Below are 25,946 nucleotides of genomic sequence, written 5' to 3'. Positions count from 1 at the left end.
ACAAAACTTAATACAGTCGAATCTCCCAATTTTACCTTCCGGTGGTTTTTTTTAATCACTCAAGAGTGCCTCGTCAATATCGATGAAACAATGGTTACCAGCGCTTCTGACCCGAAACTAGAGTAATGTTGAACCCATTTTAATATGTTTTACATCATTTGGACATCATGGTTGTACCAGTTTATATGGGAATTTGCTGTGTGACCGTACCCTTCAAGCCGTAACTCTGGAACCGGAAGTCGGATCAACTAAAAATTCAATAGCAGCTTATGAGAGCGTTATACCTTTCAGATGAAACTAAGTTTGTGAAAATTGGTTCAGCCATCACTGAGAAAATTGTGAGTTTAAATGACACACACACATACACACAGACATTTGCCGATCTCGACGAACTGAATCGAATGGTATATGACACTCGGCCCTCCGGGCCTCAATTCAAAAGTCGATTTTTTCAGTGATTGCATAGCCTTTCTTTATATGAGAAAGGCGAAAAGGCATAAGAACTTTTGTCAGGATGATAATAAATATTACCACCATTACACAATATAACGAAATTTGTTAATGTTAATATTAATTTAATATCCTAAATTTCCAAACCCAGCGACCAGTCTGCTCGGTATACGGTCTGTGTCAAACTCCCGCAGTACAATTTAATGCCTCCGCGTGCGCTACGATATGATTCGGCGTGTGTATTCGTAGATAAAAATATCGTTCTTTTCGATACAGCCACCACGTGCTTGGTTGTGTGCGAGCGAACGACGAATTCTCGCGCGCACATGGCGAGATGGGAGCAATAAAGCATCGGAGAAGACCATCAGCGTCGCACACTCTCCGATGATGCTCTGTGATTTTTTTTTTCTCTTCGCTTGAGCATCGGAGAGTAGAATATGTAGAATACACACCATCTTTTAAAATGAGCGTCAAATCGACGACGCACGGCTCGACGAGGAAAGAGTGATGTGAAGTTTGAACGACCACGAAAAAAGGACCCACCTCGCGCGGTTCTGCTGTGAACTATGAACGACGGATGCGGTAGCCTCTGACGATGATGGGTGGTGAGGCGGAAGATCTCTCTCGCCAGCGACGGCGGGTTGATGTATGTTGTGTATCCGCGCGGCAGCAGTGGAGACGAAGAGAAGAACACTCAACTCGTTTTTATCGCCTTCGCCTACTTGGTTAGAAGCAGCAACATATCACAGACCGACTCGTGCTTGACAGAGAGAGAGAGAGAAGTTTGGCAGCGAGAGCAAGAGGGAGCGCAGCTTGATTGGGTCGCAGATCGTGCGCGAACGAGAAAGAATCAACCGATGGTGGGGGAATTGTGTAAAACCGTGCAAAAATCTAGAGGAAGCTTCAGTTACATTCATAGGTTTACTTAAGATCGGTTCGGTTCCTGAAGTTCTCTTCCTTTAACCAACCACAGCGTTCTCGGTGTCAAGTTTTATCTTCCCACACGGACTTGGGGATTATTGATATTATTCGTTCAGTCATAGGTGTTGATAGGCTCGAGTGGTGCTAGCTAGAACGAAAAAGGATTATCCGAGCAAACCGGAAGCTGGTGCTAGGCCCCGTGTCCTTTAGCGCGGAAATAAGCACTGCCTGCTATCTATCGGAAAGTGGACTAACTGTGTGTGTGGTTTTGGAGTGGCAAGGCCAAACAGCGTTTGTTGATGGTGTGATCTCTAACCCTTTTTTGGACCCTCTTCTCCGTCAGGAGTAGAGAAAAAGGTAGTTTGTAGAATAATCGGTAGCGGAGCTATTCAGTGAATTCTTTGCAACGTAAGAAAATCATCTGAACTGGATTCATTTTTTTATTTTCAATATCGGAAGTGAAAGTGACTGATAAAGAACAGAACAGGAAGCTGTATCAGTGAAAGAGAGAAAGAGAAGTAATAAACATCGGTAGGTGCGTGCAAGTGTGCGTGTAAGTGTATCCAAGGATAATCAATTACATAATTTTCCGGGAGTGCAAGCTCACACGAACCTGTTCTCTGTTGTGTTGAAAACGAGAGCAATCCATCCGAAATCGGAGCACGGCAGGAACGGAGATACTCTAACAGGTAGGCATCGAGCGGAGATCAGCCCTGAAAGAAGGTCGGAATTCGCGCGCGATTTGTAAGACCAGAGCATCTTTTCGGGTGTTTCTTTACGTGCGCGGTTCGTTAATTGGAACCCTTCCAGCGTTCAATTACGAATGTCGAGAAGCCGAGAAGCGTTTTTTTATTTGTTTTATGCAATTCGGCTTTGGTTCGGGTTTCTGTCATTCGTTGTTGGTGGGCTTTCTTCACTGCAATTGACATTGGGTGCCGTGAACAGTGCCTCCTAAGATCGTTAATAGCTTTGGATCTGTTATGAATGAATATTGTTGGCTTCTTGGTTTGTTTATTTTTGTGTGGGTGGTCATTTCTAGTTGGATTTTAGTGTCAAAACTGAAACGATAATTTTTTTATAAACAGTTAGTTTTTTGAAGGTAGCATTTTTTCTATTTATTTACCATTTTTCATGGTTCTCGGAAAAAAATGGTGCGTTAACAGGAAGGAAACAGTGAGTTCAGTTGATTTTCCGTGCAATAACTAAATTGAGTGTCGAATTCGAATCAATTTAGTGTTCGTAACATGAATCAATCAAGTTGACTGCCACTTACTGATGAGATGAACACGAAACGTAATTACCAACTTCCTTAAGGAGAGGTATAGCAGAGCAAATTGACAGAGTGTCCATTGAAAGACAGATTATTAAAATCGGAGGAGCAGAACATGCTGCTTCGCAAAGCCCGCTTTAATTATCTTGGAATGTAATGAAACATTTCAGACGTGAGAATCGGATTAAGATTTTAAAGCTCAATTTATTTCAATATCACTTTTTTTTCTAGTTCAAATTAACTAATTCCCAAAGTGCCTTTTCCGTTGCTATCGATGCAGGTGTGTTGTAAATACAGCTACACCACAGTATACTGCTGTGACTCTGTATACTGTTTCTACAACTAATATAACAACGCAGTACCGATTAGACTGCGTAGAATTGTGTTAAGCATATGCAATTGAATTTAATCAAATGGTTCAAGTCAGCTCCTCGATTTACATCTTAATTTGAAATAAATTGATTAGCATCTCAAGTTGAAATAACTCCTATTCGTTCAGTTTTAATTGATATAGATCGAATCAACAGGGTTTTTTTTTATAAAAATCTGACACCGTTTTGGGTTCGAATGTCCACCATCCTATGTTATCCCATGGGAGAGAATGTTTCGACTCGTCTCATCAGTATCTGGCACCGACTTGGCAACCAGGTAGGGACCTAATACAAGGGCATATAAATACTAATACAAAGTGCATACTGGGGGAGTTTTTATGTAGATTGTTTAAATTTTGAGACTACTTCCAACAAAACGATCGGCGATTACTGATTTTTGGCAAAAGAAATTAAGCATCCTAGTTTTCCAGGTATTTACGGAAGAGTTTACCATTCACCAAGTGGAAGCCATCGAGATTTTCTAGAATCGTTTGAGAGATTGATTATAGGAAAAAAATTTAGAGGAGAAAATTCATATCGTTGGGGAGATTTAAATATTCAGTGGGATGAACGTAGTTATTCTCGAGAACTGATGCCGTAGGAATGAAGCAAAAAGTTTCGGAACCTACTTTAAATTTTCTCCAATTTTGAGAAGACAATCGGAGTAAGATTTATTTGCTCTCCGAAGGTGTACTTGCTAGATCGTAATAGCATACATGTAAATGGATGGAAAATATACTCCAGTCAAAAACAACATTCTCAGGAGCGACAGAACTCTGTTGGATGATATAGCATCAGTGGAGGGAAAAGCCACTCTTTGATCCACTTTGACTAGTGCAGGAGCTCAATTAATAGAAATTCGTAGTGGTAATTCCTCCAGTCCAAATAAATGGTTTGGATTTCGTTTGCCGTCGGTAAAATCCCAAGGAGATATGGCGTAGCGCTTCTTTAAAAACAAATTGGCTGGCAAGCTCCACCGCAGAAACTATGTTCAAGAATTTCGTTTAGCAAAAAATCTTACAGTTCAGAAATAAATTAATGTGCTGGCGATTGCTAGAGGATCTGGAAATGTTTAAAAATTCTTGTCAGGTTATTTTTGATGGTTCGAATGAGGTGTATTCTGACAGAAAAACTCATTTTTATGAAGAGCGTTGAAGAAATCCAGGCGGCGAATCCATCACCTATAGAGGCCTCTGTGAAGGGAAACGAGTTTTATGCTTTCGAGCCTATCAAATGCTTAAACTTGAGGAAATTGTCTCATACCTTAAAATTGTTCGGTAACGGATAATATCACTAAGCGGGTGCTGGTGGATGCGTTTGGCATAATTGCTGGCAAATTCTTTATACTTCTTGTTAATAAGTCACTTTGGCAAGATATTTTTCCGGAAGCGTGGAAGAAAACGGTCGCAAATCCAGTTCCAAATTCATCCGTATGGTAGTGTACCAGGACCATTTTTGTTTACCCTATACATTAACGACATGAAAAGAATCTTCGAGAATTCGGATTTTCAAACCAAACCAAATCTATCGATCGCACTAGTTGTCATCAGAAATGAAATCCTTTTCTTGCAAATATCACGCTTGAACGGGGGGTTAGCTCAGGGGCACAACTAGTGTCTCCATTTTCAATCCTGCGCTTGCTTTGTTCTGTCACCAAGTTAGTGTCAGATTTTGATGAGACGAAGTCGAAACGCAAATTCCAAGACTAATTTTGTTACAGGTTTTGTGCCCTTAAAGCGCAAATGTGGGTTTACAAAAAATGTTCCTTAGTGGAGAAAAATAAGATGTTGCCCATGTTTTTCTCCACTAAGGAAAAATATAGCATAGTGCATTCTTAAGAGGAGATGAGTAACGATGCATTTCCACAGAATTACATAACAGCTTTATATTTGCTCTAGTATAGCATATGTAAAGCACGAATGCTTTAAAAAAATTTGAAGCATGTATGAGTTATATGAGCTTTATATAAGCATATAGAGCTGGCGATAATGCTACATTACGGCTGTATCTTTATGCGTTTATGAAAATAATAAAGAGCTTAATTGCATTGTAAATACTGAAATGCAAGCTTGGTGCAAATAAATAGCAAATATTGTGCAATACTTTAATGCTTACAGTTACTTGGGTACCCAGGCACTAAATTCGGTACTATATTAACTACTATATAATTGGGATAACATTCTTAGGGACGATCCATAAATGACGTAGCATTTTTTGAGTGATTTTTAGCACCCCTCCCTCCCCCATCGTAGCATTTCGTCACAAACCTCTAAATACCCCTTTGGTAATTACGTAGATTGACGGGAATTCTCCCCCCCCCCTCCTTGTCCGGGAAAAATATAAAAAACGATAAAAAACTATGTTAGTTATTCCCCTTTTAAAAAGCTACGTAGCATGACATGACCCCCTGCCCCCCTGTCGTCACACATCATCACAAAATACAATACTCCCCCCTCCCCCATATGGATGACGTCATTTATGGATGATCCCTTAAGAACCCACACTATAAGATAAAAGAATTGAAAAAAAACTTTCGATTTCTTGGCGGCCTCACCACATATAACCTTTAAAATTTCCCGTAATTTCTGTCTCTTCCTTTGTATTATTGAAGCTGTCAATTTGCGTCGGGCTCTCTTTCTGTAGAAAATGATGCACATTGAATTAGATCGAACCATATCTAATCTCCTGAGTATGCTAAAGATTTCGAAAAACCTTATGTAAAAATTTTCAGTCGTGACACATTTTGAAAGCTCATCGAGATAAGCTCAGAATTATGATTTCCCGTCTAAAGTAAACAAATAGCATTACTAGCGACAAATCGTTTATGAAATACTACCCCGTTTACATGCCTGTTCTCAAAGTTGAGATCGACGGTGTGGTCACCGAATCGAGGTTGTCATGAGTGCATCGCCTTATTACGTCTCGTTAGACAAGATTCGTCTGTCGCCGTGCCTTGCACCAAATATAAACAAAAGGGGCCAGCGTAGCAATAGGATCCGGGGTGGCAAGCGCGTAGAAATTCATTAGGATGATTTTCGCATTCGGAATGCTAAAAGTTGTGCCTATTTTGAGAGGAGTTCGCATGGTGATCTCTTACAATACCCAGTGTATGGATGTGCAGTGTATAGATGTGCACCCTAAGAATCCGTGTTCCCCTAAAAGAAGCTACGCAATTCACAACGGCAAATCGTTATGCTGTCTTGGCTCAGCAATAGTGCGGCTCTGACGATTCCCATGTGAGGAATTCTGTAACTGCTTCTATAAACTATAGGCAGGTTAGATTCCTTGTAAAAGTTAAAAAAATCTCTTGAAAGACCGACAAATATAACAGTTCGAGGAAGCGCTAAATCAAACATCTACAGATCTTAGAAATTTGGGATTAAACAAGAAGTTTTCAGCGCTTCCAGGAACGCCAAAAATTTGAAATGGCTCAACGAATTAGTGCAGAAACGGTTGGGCTCTGGCTACTTTTTGTTATGGCGAAACCGAGAAGAGTTCAAGTCTCTTGGTACGGCATGAGGTTGTTTTCTAGTTGATAATCGACCTAACTTATTCAACGATATTAGTGGCCCACTTTATTATACTGAAATGTGAACCACCTTATTCCGATTTATTTTATAAAGCTTATCGAGATTTCAGAGTCCTCTTAAGCCTACTGGTAAAAAAATAATAGGGTTATTATATGAGCACTAGATCGTGAAATAAAGAGAAAAACAAAATCGAAATTATATACGCGAAGTCACATAAACGTGACAAACCCATTAACATACAAATGCTTGAGCCCTTCGCGATTATTCACGATCTCGCAAACATGGTAACATCCCGGTGATAATGTGAACATTTCAGCGCTTATAAATTTTCAAACGCGGCCTCAAGCGTGAACCTACACGTAACTCCCGCGCTCGCACGATCATGAATCGGTCACTTCCGGAAGTTTCTTTCTTTGGTATTAGCAGACTAAGTTCATGCCTTCAATTGGACCAATTTAAAAAACGAAAGCTCTCATATCCACTGGACAACATGTTCCATGGCGACATGACCGAGAACTCTAGTGATATGGAAGATCTCACTTTCTTTCAGCATCCGAGCTGTACACCAAAAATCCTTAAAGATTCACGGACCGCGCGTGATCATCCAAGAACACTCGCGAATGTGCGAAAGTCACACGTTAGCACACGCGATTGAACACGTTAACATATAACTGCTCGAGCCCTTCGCGATGATACATGCAATCGAGAAGTCTTTACGCCCGTACATATCTGAACCTCACATTCAGAATCAATGGGGGAGCCCTCCCGAGAACGTAGATCTACAGCTCCAGTAGGAAACTCTCGACAAAAAGATAGATCTAGAAATAAATATAAAAACAGCTTGTTCCTACTTGTTTTCGCTTTTTTATGTTCAAAATGCCTATAATAATGCTCAATAGTTGTCCTGAGCGTGTCCGCATTCGAGTCGAAAATATCTGGTTACTCGCAGTCCCAACAAAGCTATTCGCATGTATGGACAGATACGCGACCATATCTAGTGAACTTCCAAAATAAATCATTATTAGGATGAAATTTGGAATAGACAAAAACGCTGGTCGAATATCTTATTACCTTGGCATAAGCCTACAGACCCTTCCGAGAATGTTTTAGCAACACCTTTAGAGCGAACTTTTAATTTATTTGACTTCTGCCTGAAACCGGGAAAACAGTCCTATCAAAATTGATTACAGCTACAAACACTGTAATCTCTCGGCGTATTCATTTAGAGCCAATATAAATGCAGAGCAAACGAGCCGGCGTGTAATCGGAAGTAAAAAAGCTACACTCTTCTATCCGAATTCCGAGTGTGTGCAAGTGTGTCTGCGAACCACACGAGAATTGTTAGCCGGTCGACCTGCCGGCGGCTGCGGCGGCCGGGGTTACAAGTTTCCGTCCTTTTTTCCGAATGGTTTGAGCTCACACGTTTTACATTCTGATTTTTTTTTTTGTTTGGGCGCCGGAATGTAAAGGGAAATTAATATGTATGAACGAAAAGCAACCGGTACGTATAGTAAACATGTTGCCTACTGCCAGGATGAGTGTTAGTAGGCTATGGGGACACAGGCCAATACGCGGAGATTGGAAACCGGTTGTGAATGTTTTAGGGTAAAGAACATATATTGGCTCTATTGAAGAAAGAGCCGCACTACATTTTATCAGCCTCCGATGGTGCCTATTCCCAATTTTGTCAGCCTCGCAGGAAAATTCATCTGGTTGGCTCTAGCGAACGGGCGAAGTCAATGCTTTCTTGAGCATACTTTTCTTAACTTAAAGATACAAAATATGTAAAAGTAAGATTGTTTTTTTTTTTATTTTACACTCGACTCTCTTAAGTGATTTTAAAATAAATAATCAGAAAGGGTTATTAAGCTGTGTTAAGGAACTAAAGAGGAATATTTCAACCGCTTCGGTTCATTAAAAAGAAAGTAAAACATATTATCCGATTTTGTCAACGAACACATTTTGTCAGCTTAAAAATACACCGAAGGGCTGATATAAATTTCATTTCATTAATTACGCGGCCTACAATCTATGGAATGCTACCAGCAATGTTACTTCGTTCCTAGGTTTTCCTGTGAACGGTGAAATACTCCCGTTTTGAGTGCAAATCAAGTGCCTCAAATATTGGCTTACCATTTGTGAGCCACTGCGTTGAACAAAGATGGAAGACGCTGCTCTAACCAATAGTTTCAAATGGGTAGGGTAAAAATAGGCCCATTACCCTATTATCGGTGCTGATAGTTAATTGATTCTTTGTTCCATTATTCCACTATCAGCTAAATTGGTTCAAAAGGCTTTGACAAATTTATTTTGATTGTGAGTGAAGTTAACAGTTAGTAAAAACTGAAAGTTAAACCTTTCAATAAAAGTATTTTCACATGTAATGGATGAAATGAAAATTTGAAGTAAGATTGCTGTGTTTCCGGATTATCAATAATCCGGAAAATTGCACACATCCCAGCGCCATCTGCACGTCGATTTGTGCTTTAATGTTTCAATAGCGACCGGAGACATTCAAATCCCTCTCGCAGGTTGATGGGATTGACGGTATTGTAAACATCATCAAGCCACAATATATTCAATAGAGTTATCTAAATATAAGGACCTTCGCTCTTTTTAGTTTTTATTTGCACCAAGTTCTACTACTAGAGGTTAATTAGTTCTCATGTTAATAATCCACCAAACATTATGACTACTGAGGATTTGATTTATATAAGAAGCCCGCTTCAAGATGTTGATTACAATACGCCTCGATAGTGGTGTGTCGGGGAGGCCGGGAAGGCTGATATGAGCCTTTTGTATGTTCTATACCTTTCCTCTATTCACCAGCTCATAACCAACAATCAACCAGTAACAAATAGATAATTGAGAAAGGATGTGCTATGTGTGGTGATTGGCTATTCAAGTATTAGTAGTGTTTGAAGTACTAATGTATGTCTCATGTGATGATCATAACTTCAGCTGTATCTTGTACATATCTAATCTATTACGTCTCTCATATATTGTCTTTTATTTCTTCTTTTCGAGTCCTATACTGCCATTCTACACCCGCCTTCAGCTGGGTCAACAAAGATGGTGATAGTGAACGTCTTAACACTCACACATTCTCAAACGCGGTCTCAGCGGGAACCTACAAAAATGCCATCGTGCACGCGATTACGAATCGGTCACGTCCGAAAGTCTATCCTTGATCCTAGAAGCCTAGGTCCATGCCTTCAGCTGGACCAATTAAGAAAATACGCCCATACCTATTAGACAACACGTCTCATGGCGACATGACCGGGAACCCTATCGATATAAACGATCCCACTCTGCCAGAATTCAAACCGCGCACTGAAAATTTAATATCAGACTCACGGTTCGCGCAACCATTCAAGAACACACGTTACAAAATCACGTCAGCGCACAAAGGTAGAGCCCCTCGCGATTTTTCAAGCAACCTACGAACTCGCAAACATGATTACACCCCGGTGATAAGGTGAAAATCTCAGCACTCATAAACTTACCAACACGATCTCAAGTGTCAACCTACAAACTCCCGCGCTCGCGCCATCATGAATCGGGATCGTCCGGAAGTATCTATCCTCGGTACAAACAATCTAGGTTCTTGTTAATTAATAAAAAAATAATAAAATTGAAAAATAACTACCATATCCACTAGACAAAACGTTCCATGGCGACATGACCGGAAACTCTACTGATATGGGGTAACTCTCTCCCTGTCAGAATGTGATCCGTACACCGAAAACTAAAGATCAGAATGACGGTCCGCGAATATATGAATCGCCGCAGGGTTCATATAGAATTTATACACGCGAAGTCACATACACGCGAGCACACGCGACAAACACGTCAACATACGAACGCTTAAACCCTTCGCGATCATCTACGCACACCTATGCCCGCGATCGCGTAAACTTGATAACACTGCGGCAATTGTGTGAACGTTTTAGTACTTACGAAGTTACAAACGCGATCTCAAACGCCAACCCGCAAATGCGCGATCATGAATCGGTCACGTCCGGAAATCTTTAACCTTCATTCTAGCAATTTAGGTCCATACATTCAGTTGGACCAATCAAAAAAAATAAAGCTCATATCCACTAGACCACGCGTTCTACGACGACATGATTGGGAACTCTAAAGATATGGAAGAACCCACTTCTTTCTGGAATCTGAACCGTACACAAAAAATTAAGTATCAGATTCACGGTCCGCGCGCGATCATTCTAGAACACACGCGAATATGCGAAAGGCACACGGTTATGAAATAGAATTTATGCACGCGAAGTTACACGTTAGCACACGCGACATACAAACGCACACGCGATCGAGCACATTAACGTACAAATGTTCGAGCCCTTCGCGATGATACACGCGATTCCGAGTCCCTACGCCCGCACATGCCTGAACCGTACAATGAATATCACATTCAGAATCACGGCCCGCTACAATTGGCCTATTGCAGTGTTTTATTGGGCGACATTGCCTGTCTCGTCTGCAAATTGTAGTATGTGATTCTGACGGGGAGCCCTTCCGAGAACCTAGCTCTACAGCTCCAGTAGGACAACTCTCGAAAAAAAAAAAAATAGCGACCGGAGACATTCAAATCGATTTGTGGTAGGGAAAAACTAGTAGGCCTTGCCTGCTTGGTTTCTGTTAGTATAATTTTTCGAAACATTTGCACCAACATCAAATCCAGCATTCGTGGGGAATTCTAGAATATTGTGGCCATTGCTGACTATGGAGAGTGACCCGACCGACTTGATTTCGCCAGCGATGGACGAAAAAAGTTGCCTGGTCCAGCGAGGGGTGGTGAGAAAACCACATATTACATAACCTCCTTCTTTCCATTAGGTGAGATCTTGAAGAAGGTTATCTTTCCGAGCGACTCAGTCGCGTGTTGGACGGCACTGGCTAGCGTACCTCCACAGCCAGTGTAACGAATTTCTATTTCAGCTACACTGCACTGGCTGTGAAAACACACAACACAGTGATCTGCTCCGCCTGCCGTTCAACAGGCAACTGAGCTTGTCCGGCCAAATCCGTTATTTAAATAGTCGATGATGACGTAATTCATAGAAACGTAGCGCGCAAATCTGTCGTGCTGGACTAGGGAAGCGCTATCTTCTGTGTGTAAATGTGCGATATTTTGACTAGGTTGCACGTTATTTAAATTTTTAATGCCATGATATCAAGAATCTTCCGTTTATCTATTGGAATCTTTTCTTAGAAGCATTTCGGGACGATATGCGCAAAAAAAAATTTCGTGAGATAGCTGAATTATATGCGTTTAAAATTGGACCACTTTCCGTTACATACCATTTTTGTAGAATTTGCAAAGTGCACCCCCATATCGAAAACAAAGACGTTGTCCTACGTCAAAAAGGAAATCCTACGTACGTCGCTAGAGAAATCCATATCGAATATGCTGTGAAAATTTCCAAGCGATCAAAAATCATTTGTTCGAGTTACAGTTAAGCCATTATGTACTGCCATCACCGAACAACAACAAGCAAAGCGGTGTGACACCCATGATCGCTTCCAGCACATAAGGGCGGTAGGTACTGGCAGCATACCTCGTAAGCCTTCATCCCGGGGTTTCCCCCTTTATCGGGCTTCTTCACAAACCCACATTCTACCCACTCAACTGTACTGTGGCTGAGAATAAACGGGTTTGTGTTATCCTGGAAATTCCCCAGACCAAGAATCTTGGTGACGGTTAATAACCGCATTGCGAAACGAACTAATAAACCAATTATCAGCTCCTTTTTGTGCTTACCTTTCAGTCATGATTAGCTCTGGATGCTGTCAATGATTATTACAGTTTTTGTCAATCAAAACAGTGTGTTTTTTCATGTTTCGATTTAACTTTTTTTTCAGAACGCATTACTCAGTTGAATGTCGACGTTTATTTTTTTTAAATCTGCTCAGAGCTGTCAATGTCGAGACATTCGTTTAACGAGGAATGCCGTGGAAAAGAGAAATCCTGGATACAACTGATTTAAAATGTTACGTGAGGTTTTAAAAATTCCAAGAACCGAACCAGAATCGCAGCAACCTTTGGCGATGGAGGCGACTAATGTCAAACAGTTCATCTACCTTCAGAAGTTGGAGAAAAAAAGTTGCATCGCATTCGGCTGACAAAGAAATAATAGTTAGCTTTGGTGTAGTTTTTTTTTTAATATTACTACTTATTATAGTTTATTTTTAGCAGGTATTTATTGACACAGCTAGCAACACGAAATTAGCTGGCCATCTACTGAATCCCACTGTTAATGTGGTCATATCATTACTAGATATTTGGAAAAATTTGGGCAAAAAATCAAATTTGATGTATCAGCTGCTACGGATACCTACAGGTGAAGTTGCTGATGGAAAATGTTAAAGCAGTAATACCAATGAAGCTGCATGAGACTATAGCTGTAAAATCAACAAGCTGTAATAAATTAACAGATTTGGATAAAAATTACAATTTGATAAATGTGAGTCCATTCCCCAACTGCAGTAAAAAGCACCGCTAAAAGATCATTGAAATTAAACACATCGTTTCGCTTCCTTCCTGATTCTATTCGAACTTGACACTAACCAGCTACCCGGTTGCCTGTCGTTGCTCGTGCGTAAATCAGTGCAGTAGTGAACTACCATTAAAGCAAGTGTAGTAACTCCGCCGAGTCGCGCGGTAGTCGCTAAGCAAGCGTAATTAACTGTCAGCACTTCCTTAGCGCAGTAATTAGCCTACTGCACCGAATGACCCCGACTGTGTTCGCTTGAGTTCGCGGTACGGAAGCCTGCCTAAATTACGAGAGCTAAATTAGCATTATCTGGAAGGGCCGGCTTATCCCAGCTGTAAAAGGACGCCCGGTCAACGCCTTCACCGCGGTCCGCGGTAGCTGCGTTGGTGGCTACACGACGAGTCAGGTCCAGTAGCCGCTTTTAATGGTGGGTAGTCCACCTTCAGGGCTTTTGCGCACGACGGATTGTGAAACTGTTATTTCCGTACACGGAAAACAGTTCGTTCCTGTGCTAGTGTTGGAAACTGCTGTTGCACTTCACGGTTGAACTAATATGATCCTTGTGAGAACAAATTACATACGTTGGTCGAATGATAATTGCGTTGAAGTTGTATAAATAACTACGGCAAAAACCCGGAAGTCATTACAACTAACGACTCTGAATCTCTGAGTAGAGATTCGACATATTAATATTTTGTTTACCATTTATCTGTCAGTGTCATTCAAATCGAGCACGAAAATTCGTCAAATATGAACCTAACTCCATGCAAAATGTCAAAAGACTCACCGTCACGCTCTCTGCACGCCGACACGTGCTTCGATTTGTCAATAGAAAAAAATTAAATGTGAACCAACTCAAAGCCTACTAACTCGTTCTTCTCTATGACAACATTGTTTACGCACAACATCCTCACCCTTGTCATTTGTGTTCTGTTTTTCACCAAAAATAAATAAAAGTGAAATGTTCTATAGAATTTCCATATAGGATTTTGTACAAGCCCCCCATCTTCAGGTGAGTAACTTGATAACGGTGCATCCCTTTCCCGTCACAACGATCGCACATTTGCTAGGACATTTACACAGCAGATATACCTACATGTCACCAGCACCGCATAGTGGCTGACAAAGCAGTGGCTCACCTTGAATGATCCGCTTCGGCCTGTAGCTATTTCGACGACGTGTTGAAAGTTTCGAATTCAGTTCGTCGAACATTAGCATTTTTGCTAGCATTGTCACGATCAGTCTACCACATCGAGTGCCCCGAGAGTGGGGTAACAGTTCGAGTTCGATTCCTCTAGCTAGCTAGACAGAGCCACCATATCACAGGCGGAAGTTTTTTTTTTATATGATTCCCTCCTCCCTCAGGTCCATCTAGCCGCGTGCATTGATCCGAACTTTTATTTGAAAATTTTTTGTTTCCTTAATCGCTAGCGAAGGTGAATGGGTTTTCATAATCTTGCGAGCGGACGTTAGCCTTTTTGAATGGTTATTTTCTTGTTTTTGAATTTGGTTGTGTGATATACAACAACAACCGCAGGGGAAGGACGACGATCGGTACACCACCGCACTGTCGAAACAAATGGCACGCACGTCAGAAGATCACTCAATGGGAGCACTTTGGATGGGATGTGCATGGCTGAATCGGAGTTCCCGTTTCTGTTCGGTTGGTGGTTTTGATCCGAAGGCTTCTTCGGGTGTTTTGGTTTTATAGTGTTCTACATGATGACGAATACTGGAAAAACTCAGAAGAGATAGTGGGGATTATATTTTGGATCAGCAAAACCGAAGCCTAGCTGAACGCCACAGTGTTAAAGCCAAATAAACAACAATAACATTCTCGAGTAAAATACGGAAAAAATCCGTTCTTATATTCACGAAACAAAGATCACGATTTCGTGAACTGAACGCTTTACGAAAACCGTGATCAAATTCCTGAAATTAGAAATAATAAACCTCGTATTCATGAAATAAGTTCGCACCGAATATATACACGGCGTTAAATTGGAATGATTGGGCGGTTTGCTGTGGTTGTTCCCTGGACATGTTGAGTTTTTGTCATGATTCTCGCTCATAATTTTAGAATACACCACAGACAGGCAAACGTTGTTCATGATTGCAGAAACTTATTCGCGATTTTTGTGATTTCTCGTTTATGATGTTTATGTTCGTGTTCTTGTACTTGCTCTTGCTCTTGCTCTTGGTCTTGCTCTTACTCTTGCTTTTGCTCTTATTCTTATTCGTGTTCTTGTTTTTGTTTTTTTTCTTGTTTTTGTTGTTCTTGTTTTAGTTTTTGTATTTGTTTTCGTCTTCATGTTCGTTTTTGATTTCGTCTTTGCTTTATCTTTGTTTTTGGTTTTTGTGTTGATTTGTGTTTTGTTTTGCTTGTTTGCCTTTTTGTTTTCGCTCTTGCTTTTGTTCTTGTACTTGTTTTCGTTTTCTTCTCATATTCGTTTTTGACTTGTCTGTCTTTGTATTTGGTTTTTTGGTTTCGTTTTCATCATCATGTTCGTTTTTGATTTTATCTTTGTTTTGAGTTTTGGTTTTTAGTTTGCCTTTTTTTTATTTCGTTCCTTTTTTTCAGTTTCTATTTTTATGCTCGTTATTTTTGTTTTTGTTAATTATTTATATAATCGGTACATCCATCGGACAATATTAGTTCTAATGCAAAATATAGTGAATCTAGCGAAGGGTCCTTCTACGGGCACACATATTGTGGTGAGCAAGAATCGAGTGACTATCGATTTTACCAAGGAGGAGTTTAGCCGCAAACACGGTTGAACGCGACCAGGCGTCTCTGTTCGAGCGTTTCAAAATTTAAAAGACGGCTATTGTCTGTATATGGCGTAAGATTCAGCGGGTCCTGCCACGGGAGATAAGAAAGCCATACAGCAATCTAAGATCACGGAATCCATCGGCATTTTTTGAATATAAAACTTAACTAGCGATTAGCTTGGGCAACAACGTCCTCGTAGTGTATTGTACGCGTCTAAGAGAACATTCAGAGATAGAATAGTTGAAGGTGATTGGGTTCAACTTTCGTTGGTAGAAAATAGTGACATTTCAGCCGTCAGCTAGTTCGACCAAGTAACGAAAGTAAACCAGGAAGTTCCAAGCAGTCCAGCATATTTTTAGTCACTTTGAGTAATTTTGTATCAGCATAGAATAAATGGTAAGGGCAGTAGCTAAGTAACGTCATCAATGAAGATTGAAAAGTGAAGCGGTCCCAAGTTGCTACCTTGTGGACGACTTCAGACAGATTCGAAAAAGTTTCCGAGGTGGATGATCTGATTTTCGAACAGTCAGTGCTAGTCGTTAAGTATGTTCTGAGCCGTGCAACGATAGCAGAAGACGAACCCAACCCCTAACTTTTCAAACAGAATTCAGTGGTCAACTTTATCGAAAGCAGCTTTGAGCTCCAAGTAGATGGCATCAATGTGAGTACAGGCATCGATGTTATGCAAACTGAGTGTTGTAAATAGCACTAGATGCGTTGCGAGTGATCGTTGCGGGAAGAATCTATGTTGTTCGGTATCAATTTAATCTTGAACAATCACCTTCGAGTGTGATGAATACATTCGCAACGGCTCCGCAAGAACTGTATTCACGAACCTCTTTTGGTTGACGAACGGAAATTTGAAGGCGCTTTCTGTAGGTTCACACGTTAAAAGCTGCCAAAAATAATTACCGTTCCAATTTCGCTCCACATAAGCTAGTTATGTTTACTGTTCAAAGCACACGCACCGCGCGGTATAATGAGCGAACTCTTAGCATAAACGACAAGCAAACCACCGGCTAGCCGGGCTAATCGCGCGTGAAATGCAAAGCATCTTGAAAGACCCCCAAACAACGAACACCAGCCAGCGCACAAGGTGGCAATTACTACCACCATTAGAGCAATAGAGTCATTATCCACGCGGTACGCAATTACAATTAGGAATGGCATCACTTGTCAATGCCGCTTCCTCCGCCCCCGTTGGCTACTACTATGCCAAAGAAACAACGCTGGGAAACATAAAACTCAGAACACACCAACACCCAGCGAAGCCATTTTCTTTCGGCGCCTACTTACGCTTTTGCCCCGTTCTCAAACCGCACCCGGTTTGTTTAGCGTGACGATTAGCAGCAGGCTGTGCCGTGTTGAATCAACAATAAAAACAACAACCGGATACGCAGAAGAACGGCCAATTGTTTGACGTTTGGTGAGTGAGCCGAGAACTCATCCCTGATTGTGTATTCAGCACCGGTTGCCAACGAACGAGGATAAGTATTCTAGCCGGTGACCACCGTTGCAAAAGTTACGGGATCGGGAAAATACGTAGATCTCGTGACCCTGCCGCGCTTAACAGACTGATAGTTAAAGCTGGTTTGCTGATGCAAAAATTCCCCTTCTAGTAGGAAATTATGGGTACAAATCACGTACCAATCCGGCACTGATAGGGATCTTGATCGAGAAAGAGTTCCTTGAACGAACAAACTTGTGAAATATTGCCTCATCGGTGCAGTACACAAACGGTCCACCATTCGTGATTCAGCAACTTTGCGTTCTGATTCTGGTGGCAAATCCCCCAGTAACACCTCCGTCAGAGATCCGGATTTTCGTGATCAACGAAAAAATACCTGTTTAGTCAACGGCGAAGCATGTACAGCCAGAGGATAAACCGAAAAAAGACGCAACTTTCCAATACACGTTCGTTACGCTGTGAGATGAGTGAGATTCGTTCCCTTTCCGCCGGAGCCTACTGCGTGATTAGCAAATGAACCCCCCGTGCGTGGTCGTGCTGCCGTTTGAACTTGCGATCTTGGCAAACGATGTCAAACCATGTCACATACGCACACACACACACACCTCTGAGTGTGAATGAGGTAATTTTTTGTTTCGATAGATTTGTCTGTTTTGGGGCAGTGATGGAGCTAGGGGTATCGCAGAGGCGGATTGTACTTATCAAGATACACCAGTACTAAAATCTGTCAGTGAAATTTCGAATTTTCTTATTCTTTCCGCTGTAACGGCCTCTCCATACTGTTCGAATGTACCTCCCCGCTCACATTTCTGTAGTTGCTATTCTCGAACCCGGGCGATAATTGACTTAGCACAGTCGTCAGGCACGATTAGACTGCAAAAAAACAACGGTCGTCCCGAATGCGATTCTTGCTCCCCGCTGCTACTGCGCTGTGACAATTGGAGGGTGTGGAGTTAAACCGGTTTGTCCGAAAGCCACGCAGACTGGCCCGAGCGCGCCGCCGTCCGCCCGAACATATCTAACAAAATTTGACGAATTCGTTGACTTATCCGTCCAAGCGTACCTACTAATTGATTGTTTGATTTGCTTGTCGAACCTACTTTTTCTTTCCGGCGGGTTCACTCACACTCGGTAGTCACTAAATCTCCGAATGGGGGGAGAGAGAGAGGATGACATAATTCAATAGTTTGGGGCTCTCTGAATATGAAATTATCGCGACGATGCGGTTGTTACGGGGGTCTTCCTTAGGGGCTAAATCAATCCATGTCGCATCTTGTTGTTACCCCAAGTGGGATCGAACAAAAAAACCGGTTCGAAATTTGCTTCATTGTCTAATGTGTCACGCGTCGAATGCAATTTGACAAAAATATTAATAATTAAAGAATAAAATTTCGTATACATTAGGGAAACCCGAATCGCAGCAACCATTGGCACAGCGTGATTTCGCCTTTCATTAATTTGAACATTCTACACGCTTGTTTGATACTATTCATTTACGAGTAATAGGTAAGGGATGATGGGAAATAGTTAATGGGATTTTGTGTTCAAATATCGGTAGATTGTTAGTTTGAATTGGTAAATCACTCATTTGATATACATTGACTGAACTGCGTTTTTAATATTTTTATAGTTTGTTCAAATAGTATTACTTATTAAAATTAGTTTTGTGCTCTTTAAATTCCCTCGTCGGTGAAACATTACCAAAGTTGTTCATTGACACTTGGAGTTAAACTAGCTTCGCGCATATCGACATCGCTAATGATCTCTTGGTGTTCATGGCGTTTTGTTTGTTTTCTTGTTTATACAAGTCGCTATTGTGTATGTCTTCTCCTTGTTCTGATTTGCAGTTATTGTTTTTATTCAGTCTGTTTATTTGATATTGTACGTTCGCATGAAGGAGCCATTTTTGCGCTTTACGTTTTAAATTTCTTGAAACTGAATGTCGCATACGTCGTCAACAAGAATAAGGGCGATAGTATTCGGTTGGGTCGACACATTTGGACAAACCAACAACCCACTTTCAACTACAATGCATTCGGTCGATTTATAACATGTAGAGCAAGCAGCGTCAGTCACAAGAGATAACCTGAATAGTGTTCGCAGTGGCGAAGTTTCCCCTAACAGAAAAAAAATCAGGTGGCAGATCACGAAAATTGACTTTAAATGCCATTTTAAAATCCAAGATGGTGACTTTCGGCTGAGAAAAATTATGATGATGAGTAAATGACGAGAATCAATGTCTGACGCCACTTTAAATTTCAAAATGGCGGATGGGTTAAATTTTCTGTAACCCTGTCAATATGGGTATTTTTGGAATGGAATTGACGAGAAGATAAGCGATAATCATTGTCTGACCCTAACAATATAGGTTACGTGAACAATTTGTCACTATTTGAATCTATTTGTTTTTCAAAATTGCCGAACTATTTCTAAAATACACGAAAAGTCAATGTTGACTTATAGAAATCAATTTATCAGCGGCTTCAGACATCGATTTCCGCCATCCCTATTCCAGAAATACCCATATTGTTAGGGTTGTTCCGGGTCCTACGCCGAAAATACCCATTGAATTTTGAAATGGAGTTAGACATCGATTTCCGAAAATACCAATATTGTTAAATTTATGGAGAATTTTGCTCAATCAGCAGTTGTCATGTTTGATATTAAAGTGGGTACATTTTCATCATTTTGTCATTCTAATTTCAAAAATAACCCATATTGTCAGGGCTATAGAAAAATTGGCTCAAGCGAAAGTTGCCATTATGGATCAGAAAATGGCGTCAAGCATCGATTTCCGTCATCCGCATTGTCAAAATGTACATATTGTTAAGATTATAGAGATCTACCCAACCGGAAGTTTTCATTTTGAAACTTAAAACATCGATTTCCTTCATCCAGTTGTCATTATCATTCCGAAAACCCATACAATCAGAAGTTGCCAGCTTGAATTTTAAAATGGCGTCAGACCTCAAATTTCATCATCTACTTGTCATCCCAATTCCCCAGAATTGTTAGAGTTATTCCAGGTCCCATTCCAACATTTTTTACCATTTTTTTGTTAACCATTTTTGTTAACGACCTATTGAGTTAATTTGTCAACAGTTTTTTCGGCATTTAATTAGCAAGGGACTGGAAGGTGAAGTATATTTTTCAATATTTAGAGCCATAGTACTCAAGGGAGAGCAAGGTGTTGAAAGGAGAAAGTTTAGAAAAGCGTGGAAGGATCATATATGCAAGCTTAGAGCTCACCGGCGACTTAACCCTTTGTCTGCTACCGTAGTGGTCAAGGTCTTTTGGCATTAGAAATGCGAATCACCTGAGTCTACGGCATGTCCGAACAAGCGCAAAGTAACTTGTTACTTCATGCTGTCGGAACCGACCGGTCGGTCCCTCATAATGAGTTGTGAAATGGCGTTGGGCATCGGTTTTCGTCATCTACTTGTCATCTCCATTCCAAAAATATTAAAATTGGGGTTATGGAGCAAAATTCAATCGGAAGTTTGATCTTAAAATGGTACACGATCACATCCGCTGATGTTATTTTCTAATCACTCGGTGATGAGTTTTAAGTCCATCAGTAAGTGAGCCTTATTTTGAATGATGAAGCGAAAATCGGGGATTGCCACACTTGCTACCTGTTCCACTGTACACAACGATTGTGTATGGACTAAATAGCTCATGCTCGGTATGTTTGAGACAAGTATTCTGTGCCGAGTATTCACGGCGGGACAATAGAGATTGGCGTGTATATAGATACAGCAAGACATGCTGCAACAGGGTGGACGAACTATGCGAATGCTCTGGAAGATAGACCAGTTAAAGTTATATTTAACGAGAGCCTGTAGAAGATGATCGGCTTCAGGGCTAACCCTGTAGACTATGTGCGATTGAGGAAGACAGGTGGCGGTCCAACCAACATGGAATAATTCCGAAATCTGCAATACAATCCGTCAAAATTTGGAACATCAAGATTGTTCCCGGACGAATATGATATCCAAAACAAATGTTGAAAAATGAAGTAATCATTCCGCACAGACAAAACCATGCGTATATCCCACATATAATCAACTGCCCATAGATTAAGTCCTTGTAAACTACATCGAAAATTATAAGTTCAATTCGTGAGGGATTTTTTTGTAATTTATTCTCAAATATTGCTCAAAACAATATTTTCATTCCAATTTCAAATTCAGTTTGCATGACTTCTCGTAGTGTATGTCAATTTTGGGTGCAACGAAACCACTGTTTCTTTTTGCTCGGGATGAAGGCCACACTTTTCCAAAATGGAAAAATAATGACAAACAGCTGTTTCATTTAGATGTATACAACAAGGCGTTACAAGGTTGAATAATGCGGTCTATTTATAATTAATGAGAACGAAGAGTTTCAACAGACTGAAAACAAAATAATTTAATAGAAGTAAATCTCTAATCTTCTCCATCGTTTTTGAGTTCCCAATACCGTTCAGGTGGCAACACTACTTCCATGTATTCCCTCCACAAACCTCACCCTCTGCGGCCTTTACTACATATTAATAGCACCGCTCAGGACAGACAGAAAGCCACAATCATAGCACCCATCGCACTACTACCACTATCATGATCAACCAACCAACAGCAGGCTATCAAAAATAGTATGTACATGTAACTGTAATCAAACAATTGCATAATGGCAAGGTCGCACTGACCGAATCATCGTTGAGCCAAATACTATGTTCGCTGCTTGCACCTTCGCGGGGACCGCTTGTTGCTATCACATCAGCTGCTGAGAGGCGCAAGGCAAGTGTCAAAACCCGACGAGAGTTGCTGGAATGTGACGAGACGATGTCAATGTTGTGTGATGGTTCCTTCGAAATGAGAGTGAGTGCGGTAATCGCAATAGGTTGTTTCAAGCGTTTTTGGGGGTGCATTTCTCAATACAACAACCCATACATGTACATAGCAACAATGCCCCCCCCCCTCACCTACGTATTCGTCACACTTGACCTACTGATAACAGGGTGAGTTCTGATCGTAGCTTGATGATCAGCCGGTTGAAATTCCGTCCAAATGGGAGGGAGGAGCTCAACCGATGTTTTCCGCACGACCTGGCCGACTAGCTAACTGTGATACTAGTTAGCACTCGGATGTCAACGGGCTGACATTTGTGCAGTTAATGTATGTGTGTCGGTTGTTGACAAAACTCTGCCTGCATGACCAAGTTTGCCTCTGTCCGCCGCGGCGGTGCCATGGTATAACAAACAGTTGCTCTGCTGCGTTCCAATGACCGGCAGCCAACTAGCGGTTTGAAGTTGAACAACGCAGCAGGCTTAGGAGTTGTTTGACAGCATCTCAATTTTGGTGTTGCCTTTTCGGTTCGCTGTTTGGCGACAGCACGACCTTCACCCCAATGCACCACAAATATTATTTCGGTTTTCGGTGGTGCTGTGTGCATGGAAAAACTTAAAGTAGTAAAACCAGAAACACGTACTGAGTCATGTATCGACGTACAGACATCGAACGCACCCCGTCGGTCCGGGGAATGGGCATGGAATTTAACGATTCGGATACATATTTTGGAAAGCAAGTAATGTGCACGCAGGCGCTGTAAATGTGCCCAATTTGGCCGAAAACCTCGATAACATGATTACTGCAGCAAGGTCAACCTGCGGCTGGTTGGTTTTGCTGTGCTGGCAGCAGCATGTGAGTCACCTGCTCTGAATTTGTTTTGAGCTGCGAGACAGGTTCTGTCAAGACCGGACATTGGCTGGCGAAATCAGAAGAGCGATGGGAACAGCAATAATATGTGCGTGTCTCTGAGAAGCATTAAACGAAAATGATGTCCGTGAACAGAATTCTAGTTATTTTAATTTCTAACGTTATCATGTTACACAAACTTTGAAATTCGTATGGGAGCTGCGAAAAACGGCTGATGAGTTTCTTTTTAGCGTTCTATTCAGTTCTAAAAGGCATTTCGAGGAAGGTATTGAATGGGGTTTTGACTCCCTTTTCACCACCACAATCTAATCTTATTTTGAAGTAACAATGGACTAAAGAGTCAAACAGAATACTTTGTCACTGATGGATCGTAAAAGCCCGTGGAAGTCTGTCAAATCATGGATTGCTTTGCGGTGTTGTCGCGACAGCATTTTTAATTTTTTTAACTAGGCATAACACTGCATCAGTGACGGAGCATTGGATGAATTTTCATGTTGCTAATGTCATTTTCGTTTTTGACAGTGCGCTACACCGGTGTAGTCGGTACTACACTCATTTAAACTTGGGTGTAATTAGCCTATCTCTTCTTTGCTCTACACCGGTCTACTACCAAGTAGAAACCGAGAATATTATTGGGATGTTCGATTGATGTGCACCGGTGTAGTGGAGTGCACTGGTTTTGCACTTTCTAGCAGAAGTGTCAATGGAACATACCCAGTTTTCTGCACTTCTGCTAGAAAGTGGAAAAATGGTGCAGTTCCAGTGCACTCCACCGATGTCAATCAATCGAAAATTCCATATAAGAGTACATTAAATAGGCCTTGAAGCTGGCAATATTCACATACGGAACTTCCTTTGAACGTTTCATGCAATGCGAATATGGATGCCAAGCATTCGATTGCAGATTACTGTACATTTTCTAGATCTTGATTATATTTTTTTTTATTCAAATCGTTTATTTGATAAGGCACGTTGCGTTAGCTTAAAGGTGCCAATTTTGTTTTGTTTTACATTTTAAATTGCTTAAAACTAGGGGATTACATATTGATTTTTTTTAAAATGAAACTAATGCGATTTTATAGCTATCTTATATATCTACACAAGGGGATAATATTGTTTTCGTAAGATTAGGGGGGTCATTTAGTTTTTGTGGCAATATGGTTTGACATTTTTATCAGTGAGATTATTGGAGCAAATAATGTTTAATTAAGGGGGACAATTTTTTACGACTAACTTAAAACTAGGCATAACTAGAGGGCATGATTGAATTTTGTAAAGATTCGTAATTATAGTTATTTTTGTGGGTAGTAGAGTTGGGCAATTTCAACGAGATTATATAATATAATAGTTAAAACTAGAAGAGACAAGAAGAGCTAAATGATGATATTGGGGGGGGGGGGGGGGGTAGGGGTGTTACTTCTGGGTATACGAGTCAGGGGAGGGAGGGTAGACAAAGATGGCAGGGAGAGAAAATTATTTCAGTTTCAGGCATCGTGAGATCAACGGATGGATTACAAACTCGGGTGGCCTTCATCAGGGGAATCATGTACTGGGACGCCGGGTGGTCCTCCTCAAGATGGCAGGGGTTTTTCCAGACGATTTCGTAGTACGGCTCAGATGTGGATCGGCTACATTTCGAGTTAAGCGTGTTATGTTCGTGCCGTAGGTCCCGTGTTTGTTGGCTCATTCGATACAGATGCTTTGATACAGGTGGAAGAGGGTTCTGAGAATGATAAGGAAAATAAGAAGGGGCAGTTAAACTTGTATATTGATGGTTTTCACAAAAGTGTATATAAGGGACATATAGAGAACATCGCGGCTTGCCAGCACATCTCGAACCGGGACGTTGGTTGGTCTTCCTTGGGCCCGCAGGGTATCCATTAGCCGAGACCTAGCGGAACTGTACTCGGTGCACGCCCAGACAATGTGCTCGATGTCGTGATAGCCGTCGCCACAAGCGCAGATACCACTATCCACGAGCCCAATACGCCGGAGATGTGCATCCAGCGTGTAATGGTTTGCCATGAGTCGGGACATCACACGAATGAAGTCACGACCCACATCCATCCCCTTGAACCAAGGTTTCGTCGATACGTTAGGGATTATCGAATGTAGCCACCTTCCCAGCTCTCCACTGCTCCACAAAGTTTGCCAACTTTCGAGGGTTCTCTGATGAGTAATACTGAAAAATTCGCTGAAGCAAATTGGTCTTTCGTAAACGTCTCCTTCTAAGGCACCCACCTTAGCTAAGGAGTCTGCCTTCTCATTGCCCGGAATGGAGCAATGAGAAGGGACCCATACCAAGGTAATCTGGAAAGAGTTGTCAGATAAAGCACTCAGTAGCTCCCGTATTTTCCCCAAAAAATACGAGGAGTGCTTGCCTTGTTTCATCGAGCGAATAGCGTCAATGGAACTGAGGCTATCCGAAACGATGAAGTAATGGTCTGCGGGTAATGTTTCAATGACTCCAAGGGTATACTGAATGGCAGCTAGTTCTGCGGCGTAAACTGAAGCAGGGTCACTGAGTTTGTAGGAGGCGGTGAACTTTTGATTGAAAATACCGAAGCCAGTGGATCCTTCGAGGTTTGATCCGTCAGTATAAAACATCTTAGAACAGTCGACTTCTCGGAATTTATTATAAAAAATGTTTGGAACCACTTGTGGGCGTATGTGGTCCGGAATTCCACTAATCTCGTCTTTCATGGATGTGTCGAAGAAAACAGTAGATTCAGAAGTATTTATGAAATGCACACGGTTGGGATTGTAAGAAGAAGGGTTAATATTCTGCGCCATGTAGTCAAAGTACAGGGACATGAAACGGGTCTGAGAATTGAGCTCAACAAGCCTTTCGAAATTTTCAATCACGACCGGGTTCAAGATATCGCATCGAATGAGCAATCGATATGAGAGTTCCCAAAATCGATTTTTCAACGGGAGAACGCCCGAAAGCAC

At 41.3% G+C, this 25,946-nt stretch overlaps 1 protein-coding gene across 3 annotated transcripts in view; it reads left to right on the top strand.

Moving 5' to 3' along the window:
- Positions 1 to 1,295: 1,295 nt before the first annotated feature.
- Positions 1,296 to 25,946, top strand: part of LOC131676782 (elongation of very long chain fatty acids protein AAEL008004) — a 153,058-nt gene continuing 128,407 nt past the window's right edge. Inside the window, exon 1 of one of the 3 annotated variants that reach the window (XM_058956090.1) lies at positions 1,296 to 2,060. The gene's annotated coding sequence lies outside the window, so the exon portion shown is untranslated. The remainder of the gene's footprint in view (positions 2,061 to 25,946) is intronic. The other 2 variants (XM_058956089.1, XM_058956087.1) reach the window with 2 other exon arrangements.

The sequence above is a fragment of the Topomyia yanbarensis genome, chromosome 1, assembly GCF_030247195.1.
Source record: "Topomyia yanbarensis strain Yona2022 chromosome 1, ASM3024719v1, whole genome shotgun sequence".
In the NCBI taxonomy this organism is placed as follows: domain Eukaryota; kingdom Metazoa; phylum Arthropoda; class Insecta; order Diptera; family Culicidae; genus Topomyia; species Topomyia yanbarensis.
Note: the sequence above shows the minus strand (reverse complement) of the source record. Positions and strands in the feature narration are given on the sequence as shown.